This window comes from Octopus bimaculoides, chromosome 6, assembly GCF_046866305.1.
Source record: "Octopus bimaculoides isolate indiv1 chromosome 6, ASM4686630v1, whole genome shotgun sequence".
NCBI classification, from domain to species: domain Eukaryota; kingdom Metazoa; phylum Mollusca; class Cephalopoda; order Octopoda; family Octopodidae; genus Octopus; species Octopus bimaculoides.
The window spans coordinates 10,581,957-10,592,868 of NC_142933.1; the positions used below are offsets into that span (position 1 = coordinate 10,581,957).

Here is a 10,912-nt window from a genome sequence, read left to right on the forward strand (position 1 = left end):
CGCCTGTATATGTGTCTATCTATCTATCTATCTATCTATCTATCTATCTATCTATCTATCTATCTATCTATCTATCTATCTATCTATCCAGGTAGCTAACTATCTAGCTTTCTACAATATTAGTTGTTATGGTGCAAACTTGTTTTTGGAGGAAAAGAATGACTTATGTCTTATAGTCATTTATAATTACAGATAAGATAAAACCTAATGTGACAGAATGAATTGTTTATTGCACAAAGAATTGAATGGGATTAACGCCTGATGTAACTGTTCACGTAAATGACTATTCACGTAAGTGACTAATTATCTAATTTAGATAGAAAAGTAAAAAAAAAAAACATTCTTTCCAATTCTCTACAAGCCATGAAACAAGACTTTAGTTGACAGCTGGTATTTAATGACATGTCATTATTATCTCCTTAAATTATAGGATACTAAAAACAGCAATGTATTGTCACCAGGTGTTTACTAGTGTTGATGGTGTTATATTAAATTTAAATACGCATCGGACTTCCTTCAAGTGTCTTCCCTTCTTTGCCCCTTTGATATACGTAAGTGAACCCTTCACAGTATTATATTTTTATTAAAAAATTTGTAAGAAATAAATGTATCTGTATTATAATTCAAAATACAAATGTGTTGAATTATAATACAGATGCAGTTTTAAAAATTGAATCTATTCGTCAATCTTTACTTCTAATATATAAAATGAGAAACACGTGTATATATATATATATATATATATATATATATATATATATATATATATATATACTAGCAGTATAACCCGACCTTTCACGGGATTAAGTTAGGATCATTAGACTAATCAAGTGCTTTATTTCAAACCAAACGAAGTAACATCGAGATCAAATTTGGGCAGAATCAGTGTCGCGACAAGAGTCCATGGGTTGGGAGTTTGATCGGCAGAGGTCATCAGGTTACATATGCCGGCCCTTTGAAAGCACCACCCCCATCATCCAACCCCTATTTGCCCATGGGTTGTGAATCCTTCCAGCAAGGAAAATGGAATGCCCAAAAGGTTTTCCGATTCTCTGTGTCAGAAGCGGTTGTGTTCAGATCACAACTAAGTCTTAAGTATATATATATATATATATATATATATATATATATATATATATCTGGGCAACACACACACACACGCACGTACAGCAATTTCATACATATCTTTTGTACGCATATATGTTCGTATGTGTGCGTGTGTGTTGCTCGTATATCAACAAAACACTTTTTTCATCAATGGAAAAAAAAACAACAACAAAAGTCTTAAAAATTTGCTCGTCGCTAGAAGGGGACTTAACTCCTGTTGTAAACAAAGGCGGTTTTCTCCGACTTGAAAATTGTTAAAAGTTTTGGTTGAAAATTTAGTTTTACTGCTATTCTCTGGTGCCTCTGGGAAAAATAAGTTGACGAAAATGCAGCTAGGGTCATGACGAATGTCCCCCTAAAATTGGAGTGACATGCGTGCTAATTTGTGGACGTGCATAAATTACATTCACGTACACACACACACATCCTGCCTTTTATATATACAGATATATATGATTAAAGAAGGAAAATGCATATAGTTTACATAGTTTTAATATATCGTAAATGAAAGAGTATTGTGGATGTCGACCGATTTCACACAAGAACATGGACTAAAATCTTCTTAAGATAAGAAATCACAAAGGTTTCAGTGTTATGATTAGCGAAAGCGAAACCGGTCTCGACAGCCACAATACACTTTAATTTAAAATATATTGAAACTATGTAAATTCTGTGCATTTTCCTTCTTTTGTTATCTATCTATCTATCTATCTATCTATCTATCTATCTAGAATCACGCCGGATGCGGAACAGGAGAGAAAATAGTAATTCAGTGAAGGGGAAATGGTGAGAGTAATAGCCCTGACTGAGTGGGAGTGAGAGACACTAATAGCTATGAGAGAAAGCACGGAGTGATAGGTAAATGAGGAAGGAAGGGATGAAAAAGAAATCAGCGTTACAACTCTATGCGAGTATATGTGTGCATGCGTGTACAAGAGAAGTATGTCAATGTTTGTATGTGTGATTATTATGTACCTCATTTTGTACCGCATTTATATATAAAATACTACAATTAACCGTCATTTTTGACAGCACGGGGTCAGCTAGTGGGATGATAAAAACTATCATTAGCTATTCACTAGTATTGGCTGTGCTACATTAAATGTAAATACGCACTGTTTTCCCTTTCTTCATTCCTTAAGTTTTCTTCACTGCTTACTTCTTTTTTTATATACGTAAGTGAACCCTTAACGATATTTTATCTTTATAAGGGATTTGTAAGGAATATTTATCTTATTCTTTTGAATTTTATAGTTTTGACAACTGAATTTGTTCGTCAATCTTTTCTTACATAAGGTCATTTAATAGATTCAATGAGAAACGCGTCTAATGTAAATTATCTTCCAGTATCTTGATTTGATTTTATCTGTAGAGAAAAGAAAGTATAACGTATGTACCTAAATTAATTGTATTGTTTCTGTTTCTGCAGATGAATACTTCTCTGTCTGCGTATGAATCTGGGCGTCGACGAGGAACACCTGGCCCGCCCGTTCAGGACAACTTTGGGGCCGGGACCTATGGACAACCACCAGAGATCCCTGGCCTGGCAGTGCTATCGAGAAGCATTACCCGTTCGGGATAAGCTTTACAGGCACGGTTCGAGACACACCGGACCGACATGCTCGAGATGCGGTCAGAGCGACGAAACCGTTCTGCACGCACTCGTGCAGTGTCCAAAGATTTCCGACCTGTGAGCTTATGCCGAACGGCTGCTGTCACGTGTGGGTGGGACGAGTCCGCCTGTCAGCCGAGTCTATTGTGCAAATTGCTCCACCACCGTCCCTCAACAGGGAAGGCAAGGCAGTGTTCATCATACTGGTGGCCATGGTGAAAGAATGTGTGTGGTGGACCCGAGCGAAAGGATTAGAGACGAAAACTTACCTCTCTGGCCAATCGCTCATCAACTTTTTCAAGTATCACTTGAAAAGGAAGGTGAGAATAGAGAGACAGTTTTTGTCTCGTGAAAGTTTCATTAAAAGGTGGGTGAATGTAGCAAAGATGGTGCGTGCGAGTGACGATACCTCTTTGAGTATGATCCTATAAATCGAGAAAAAAAAAAAAAGGAGAGAGAGAGAGAGAGAGCACTTCGCTCTCATGTGTCTATTCCCTGCTGAGGTTACCATGGTCTTTTCCGTAGGCTTTTCTCTCCATGGATAAACCTAATGTTACCCCATTTTACACAATTGACAGTTTCTGTGATATACGATGCCCCCTTTTTTTTTTGCCCCTACCGATCCCTTTTCTTCGGATTTTTTTTTCTTTTTTTTTTCTTAAAGAAAAGCTCTACAGTTGTATTTGTCCCCTCTGTGTGGAGCCCTGTGAGGCTAATAAAAGAAAGTTATCTATCTATCTATCTATCTATCTATCTATCTATCTATCTATCTATCTATCTCTTCTCACGGACGTGCTGTCACATCGGCTGCGAAGGTAAACGTTTATTCGACCTTTTATTGACCACATTTTGTTGGAATTTTTAAATAATTTTGTTGCGAAGCACCTAGGCTTCATTTGTGTGTATTTTCAAGGGCAGGAATTGACCCCCAGGGGCAGTTTCGGCCCTAGCAAAATACAAAAATTTCCTTCTTGACATTTGAAATATGTCGAGAAACATAATTTTGGAACGCTTGTCTTGTTCTTTTGACAAGCATTTCCCGAGGCTTCAGATGCCAGAAGAGAAAAAAGAACAGAGTAGCGCGTGCTCATACAGTGAAAGGAACGCAGTTGCTGTAAACGTCACAAAGACTGTGATTACAGCTACTAACAGCCCTCTCACCACCACCACCACCGCCAACACCAACAACAAAAACAAAACTGTAACCAAGGTTACAAAACCATGCGTAAAAACCGTCACAAATGTCTCTGACGTAAGCACCATTGCTGCTGACACCATCATCACCACCACCAACAACACCGACAACAACAACAACAACAACAACAACAACGACAACAACAACAACAACAACAACGACAACAACAACAGCAACAACAAAGACGTAAAGTTATCGGCCGTCAGCAATGACACCATCACCTGTTCAACAAACTCTGCTGCCACTACCACCACCTTTGAACCAGGCAGTACATACACCAACATAAACAAAAATATCCAGAAGAACATGTCCGCCAGCACAACAAAAACAAATTTCGCAAATGCTCTAAAGGAAAAAAGAACAATAGTGACATTCACACAAAAACAAATAAAAGACACAAAATCCCTTCTTACGAAAGAAGGAGATGATGTCAGAATAAACATACCAAAAGATATTATAGAAATGAAAAACAAAAAGTGCATCATTTATAAACTGGTAAACACAAAATCCAGACGTGTAGAAAATGTTAGCACAGATAAAATTGAATTTTGTCTTAGACAAATTTGGCCTTATCAGAATCATGTCACCTGGGGAAGAAAATTTGGAACGGTGCAAGTGAGATTTCTGGATGAAAATTTAGTTAAACAATTTTCGACACTCTCTCTCCGCACAGATGACTTGGTAATGATACCGAGTTATCTAGGACAGAGAGTGACCAAAGTTATGATAAAAAATGTGCCATCGGAGGTGGACACCCAATGGCTGATATCGGCCGTGTGCCTGGAAATGGAGGAGGCAAATATTTTGGAGATTACGGTCGGAGAGGAAAAGAACTGGGGAGGGAAAAATCTGGAAATCCTTCTCCACATCACGGAGGAGGCTTCACAGAAAATTCCTCCAAACATTAGATTGGCAGAGGACCACCAGCTGTATGTGGTGGTAGAGGGCAGGCGACCTTGCTGTTACCTATGCAACAGCGAAGCACATCTGAAAAAGGACTGCCCTCTGGCCGCTAAACAAAAACAACAACAACAACAACAACAACAACAACAACAACAACAGAAGCAACTACCAAATACCCCCAACAGAAAAACCTTACTACCAACACCACCAGCAACACAAAAAACAACAACAGAAATATCAGCAATAACCACAACAGAAAAGACAACAGAAACTGCAAAAACAGAAGATAAAAAAGAAAATTCCAAGACTGCCTCTCCCTCCCCCATATCACATACACCACACACAAATAACAAGCAGCCAACATCAATAAAAACAGCAACACAAACACTCACAGAAACACACACAGACGCACAAAATTTGCCGTTACCTCTTTCTGACTCCTCAGATCTCCCATCATCCGATGAAGAGAGTGGGGAGGAGTGGAGAATAGCTACGAAAGGAAAGAGGAAGCGCAGTAAGAAGAAAACAAAACAAAATGCAAACACAAACAAAGCAGAGAGATTCACATCTCCCGAGAATACTACTAACACCAATAGTAATATAAAAGAAACAATGCTAACAGCAATAGACAGTACAAACACAGAGTTGATGAATTACATCAACTCTAAAACAAACATCACAAATAACGATATCAAAACCAACAACCACCCACGTACAACACCGCCAAAACACATTAAAATTATTCATGTAACACCAGCATTACACAACACAATAAAATCCTTCTACCCCAACTCGGTAGGGGGATTCCAGAAATATTTGTGCAAGAAATTGTACAATAGCCTCCTTGGTGAAAAATCCAAGGAGGAAACAAAACTTTCTAACGGTAAGTAACATTCTGTTCTTTTGTTTTGTGCTTTAAAGCACACGTATAAATAGAATCATGGTGAAGATTGGCTGTGTGAACGTGCGTGGCTTGGGGTCGCCTTGGAAACAAGGGTACCTCTTAAATGACATCAAGTCACACAATTTGGATATCATAGCCATTAGTGAGACCAGACTCCATGAACCGCGGGCCCTAAAGTCCATGTTTGGCGGACAGTTTAACATTTATTTTTCTCCCTGTCTGCCGAGGATGGGCGGTAGTGGCACGGCGGTTCTTTTTCGCAAGAGTCTGGATCTCCAAGTAAAGACGATATTTACGGACCCGGAGGGTAGACTGGTTGTCCTAGATGTGGACGGCAGCGATGGAGGCGCTTTTCGGTTGCTGGCAGTTTATGTGCCTCCTTTAACAGGTCGGTCAGACTTCTTTCGACGTCTAGAAGTATTCCTGGGAACGTCTCGTCCCTTACTTTTAGTGGGGGACTGGAATGCTACCTTGGACACGCATCTAGACTACGTGGGGAGTGACAAAACTAGAAGGGGATGCAAAGGCCTCATAGACCTGCTCAGACGCATCCAGTTGTCTGACAGGTTCCGACTCAACCACCCAAATGTGCCAACGTGGACTTGGAGCAACCGCATTGGGTCGTCGAGATCGTATCTAGATAGGATAGTGTGTAGGACAAGAGATAGAGATAGTTTAGGATGTCCACAGTTCCACATAGTCAGCTACACGGATCACAAACTTGTGACGTGTACGCTAGACTTAGATAAGGCACATAGGCAGGGTCCCGGTTACTGGAAACTAAACGCGTCTTTCCCGTCGAGACAGGTTTTCAGAGACCGGATTAGTACGTTAGTAAAGAGGGCTTTGACGGGAGCCATCGTCAACAACAAATGGTGGTAAGGGCGGAAGCAATAAGGTATAGCAGGGCACTAGCTGTAGAGAGGAACAGAGTAGAGGGGGGGCTAGTGATAAAGTTAGAAGAGGCATTGCGAAGTGGCATCGCATCCGACGTTTTAGCGGCGAGGTTGGCCCTCGACCAACACTTCAATGCTAAACACGAAGGGTGTGCTGTCAGGGCAAGGATGCGTGTTGCTCGACGTGTCAGAGCAAGGATACGGGTTGCTCGACGGACAAATCTCCGGGTTTGGATGGTCTGCCCTACGAGCTTTACAACTGTATGCCAGACTTGTTTGGAGAAGTCTTGGCGGCCGTGTACTGCAGCTGGCAGCAGAACGGGAGCATTCCCGGTTTTGTGAGCCGAGGAGCGGTAACGCTGCTGAAGAAAGATCCAAACAAGGGGGACGCCATAGATAACTTTAGGCCCATCACTCTGCTCAATGCAGACATGAAAATTTTGGCCAAGGTGTTAACCAAGCGGTTGGCGCTTGTCATCGAGAAACTGGTCGGCACGGAGCAGACGTGCGCCGTGCCGGGCCGGAGCATCCATGACAACCTCCATCTGATGCGCTACATCATAGAGAGGGTAGTTAAGGAACCTGGCATGGGTGGGGCCCTGATCAATTTGGATCAATCCAAAGCTTTCGATAGGGTAGACCATCGATACTTGGAGGCCGTCCTCGAAGCGGCCGGCTTCGGTCCCGTTTTCCGCGGTTGGATGGCTGCCTTGTACACAGGCATCCGTTCGGTTGTTCGCGTCAATGGACGTCTAACGGGACCCTTCGACATTGCACGTTCGGTTCGTCAGGGATGCCCCCTGTCGCCGCTCCTGTACGTATTGACTCTCGAGCCACTACTGCGGAAGCTGGCGACGCTGAGGGGCATCCCGCGAGAACTGGGGTGCGGGACGAGCGTGTCGGCATACGCGGACGACGTCACCGTCATAGCGTCTAGCCACGAGCACATCGAGCTTGTCGGCGAGACGCTGAAAGACTACGAAGCGGTGACGGGAGCGAAAATCAACCGGGATAAGTCGGTGGGTTTGCTGCTCGGCACCTGGAGAAGCAAGCCCATACCGTCCGGCAGCGTCTCAGTAGTGGGACGCTGGACGGACGGTCCGGTCAAGTTGCTCGGAGTCTGGTTCGGTCCGGACCTGCAAACGGAGAAGAACTGGGACGAGATAACGAGTAGGGTGGCCACTCTCTGCCGGCAATGGTCCGAGAGGAAGCTGTCCCTAAAAGGTCGGGCGCAGGTGGCGAACGCGTACATCGCGTCCGTCATCGAATACCGCCTGACCGTCGTGCCTTGTCCCGATCGCGCCATCACCGAAATGGAGCGCATCCTCTTCCGCTTTTTGTGGAAAGGAAGCGTTCCGATGGTGAGGCGATCCGTTTGTTGCCAACACCCGCTGAAAGGAGGGCTGGGCATGCCGTGGTTGATGATGCGCAGACATGCGCTGAGACTGCGACATCTCCGGCTATACGTAGACGACGGTGAGCAGGTGTGTTCGCCGTTTGTGCGACGCGCTTTCCCGCAGCTCGTCTCCATGACCGAGCTGCAGTCGTGGATCAAAAAGAGGCCGAGGAATGGCGAATGGCACCGTGAGTGTCGCGTTGCTCTGCAACAACTTTGCCGTCCCGGGTCGACCTTGAGCGGCTGCATCACAACGAAGTCATTCTATAGGGGATTAGTGGAGGGCAGGTACGACGACGATCTCGGGGCGAACCTGGGCGTCGACGAGGAATACCTGACCCGCCTGTTCAGGACGACTTTCGGGCCGGGACCTATGGACAACTTCCAGAGATCCCTGGCCTGGCAGTGTTACCGAGAGGCGCTACCCGTTCGGGATAAGCTCTATAGACACGGCTCGCGAAATGCGGGGCCGACTTGCCCGAGATGCGGTCAGAGCGATGAAACCGTTCTGCACGCACTCGTGCAGTGTCCAACCATTTCGGAGCTGTGGGCTTACGTCGAACGACTGCTGTCACGTGTGGGACGAGTCGGGTTATCAACCGAGTCTATCGTCAATATCGTCACGCCTCCTTCCTTTAAACGGGAAGGAAGAGCTGTATTTATCGTACTTGTGGCTATGGCCAAAGAATGCATCTGGTGGACGCGTCTGAAAGGATTAGAGACAAATACTTTCCCCTCTGGTCAATCTCTCATCAACTTTTTCAAGTATCACTTGAAAAGGAAGGTGAGAGTAGAGAGGCAAGTGTTGTCTAGCAAATGTTTCGAAAAAAGATGGATACATGTAGCAAGAATGGCACGTATAAATGACGAAGCCACCTTGACCATGATTCTATAAAACGTTTTAAAATTTTGTAAACAGAGAGTTACTTACGTTTCTTGCTTAAATAAAAGAAATTTTATTTAACAAACTGTGACACTAAAGACCGAGGTTACCGTGGTCTTTTCGTAGGTTTTTCTTTCCACGGATAACCTCCCCATTTATTGGGAATTTTTTGTATTATTTCGTATTTTTTGTAAATACCCCAAACGTTTTGCGATGTTTTTTTTTCATCGTTGTCCCCACTTTTGTTTTTTTTTCTGCTTTGTTTTCGACCCTCTCGAAAAGAAAAAAACTCTACATTTGTATTTTTTCCACTCTGTGTTGAGCCCTGTGTGGCTAATAAAGAAACCTATCTATCTATCTATCTATCTATCTATCTATCTGTTTGTCTGTCTGTCTGTCCGTCGGTCCGTCGGTCCGTCGGTCCGTCAGTCCATCTGTCTGTCTGTCTGTCTGTCTGTCTGTCTATCTATCTATCTATCTATCTATCTATCTATCTATCTATCTTCCTGGCTACTGTATTTATTCGAAACATGTAGGTGTTAATAGCATCCATATTAATAACCATCCTGACACTAAAATGTATGCTTGTCTTATCGATGGTGGAGAGAGCTTAGTTGTGATCGTAGGCAAATGGTAATATGACAACTATGTAGTCGACTTTGCCTCTGATACCTTCGAGTCGATAAAATAGGTACCTGTTGTGTACTGGGTTCGATATAATCGCCTTAACCACTCCAAAGATATCGCTGGACTCGTGTCCATATTTGAAACCGATGTGACTTCTGCGTGGGATATGGTTAATAATATTGGTGAACGTAATAATAGTTGGAGTATGGATATGGATAGTGGCTATTATGAAAAGAAAATACTTACAGTAATGAAATTGAATTCAAGAAGAAGAAGGAGGAGGAGGAGATGAATTGAAGGAGAAGGAAGAGGAGAAGGAAGAGGAGGAGAAGGAGGAGGAGGAGGAGAAGGAGAAGGAGGAGGAGAAGGAGGAGCAGAAGAAGGAGGAGGAAGAAGGAGGAGGAAGAGGAGAAGGAGGAGGAGGAAAATAAGAAGGAGGAGGAGAGGAAGAGAAAGAGAAGAAGAAGAAGAAGAAGAAGAAGAAGAAGAAGAAGAAGAAGAAGAAGAAGAAGAAGAAGAAGAAGAAGAAGAAGAAATATGATACTAAAAGTAAAAATCAATGCATGAAATCTTTGTATCGTTATAATGTAAACTGTATTAAGCCTTCGAACGATCCTAGTTTTGATGAGTTTCAGTTTGTCTGACAACACTTGTAAAAATAATAAAACAATACTGCTTTGCGCGCAATAAATATAGTGTTTGGTTAGGAAAATACTACTATTGAGTATAATTGCAATTCAAACAGCAAGGATTACACTAAAGTCAAGATGGGCGTTAACAATACTAACCAGCCTAGAAAAAAAAATATTAGCAGAAACGATGAGGGCAATAGGGAAACTTATAATTACGGAGGTGATTGAAATTATAAGGATAGGTCTTTAAATTCGTATAGGCCAGGCCGAAGTATTTTAATACCATAATTTGTACTAAGGCTGAAAATGAGAATGTGATTTCTCTACTCGACGTACCAAAGTTAGTATTGATCACCTTACTTCTTACAGAACTCGGACAGGTGCGAGCAATAATAAAGGCTACCGACGATTACGTGAGAGAATTGCCGCCACGCTTAATCCTTCATTCAGCCTCAATGATAAAACTAATATGTCCACGAAATTTTTCACAGCCTTGGATAAGCATTTTCATGCAACTAGCCTGTAGCGTAAGATCTCTAACAGACCTATAGTAAAGCTAACCTACTCTACGACTTCTAACATTGCCCAATAACTAGCCAGATTCAACAGTATAAAAGTATACGTTCATCTCATAATAATATCAACCCTATTCTCAATAATGGCATACGCAAACTGAGATTCAATAATGATGTCAACACGCTAACTAATGAAAGTTGCTCTAGAAAAATAACAACCCTAATGTATCAAATCATCTGAA

At 42.6% G+C, this 10,912-nt stretch overlaps 1 long non-coding RNA gene across 1 annotated transcript; it reads left to right on the top strand.

Annotated features, from left to right (window-relative positions):
- Nucleotides 1-370: 370 nt before the first annotated feature.
- Nucleotides 371-3,456, top strand: LOC149134941 (uncharacterized). The gene is made up of 2 exons (XR_016242104.1): nt 371-551; nt 2,537-3,456. It is a non-coding gene; the product is annotated as an uncharacterized LOC149134941 (long non-coding RNA).
- The last annotated feature ends 7,456 nt before the right edge of the window (nt 3,457-10,912 follow it).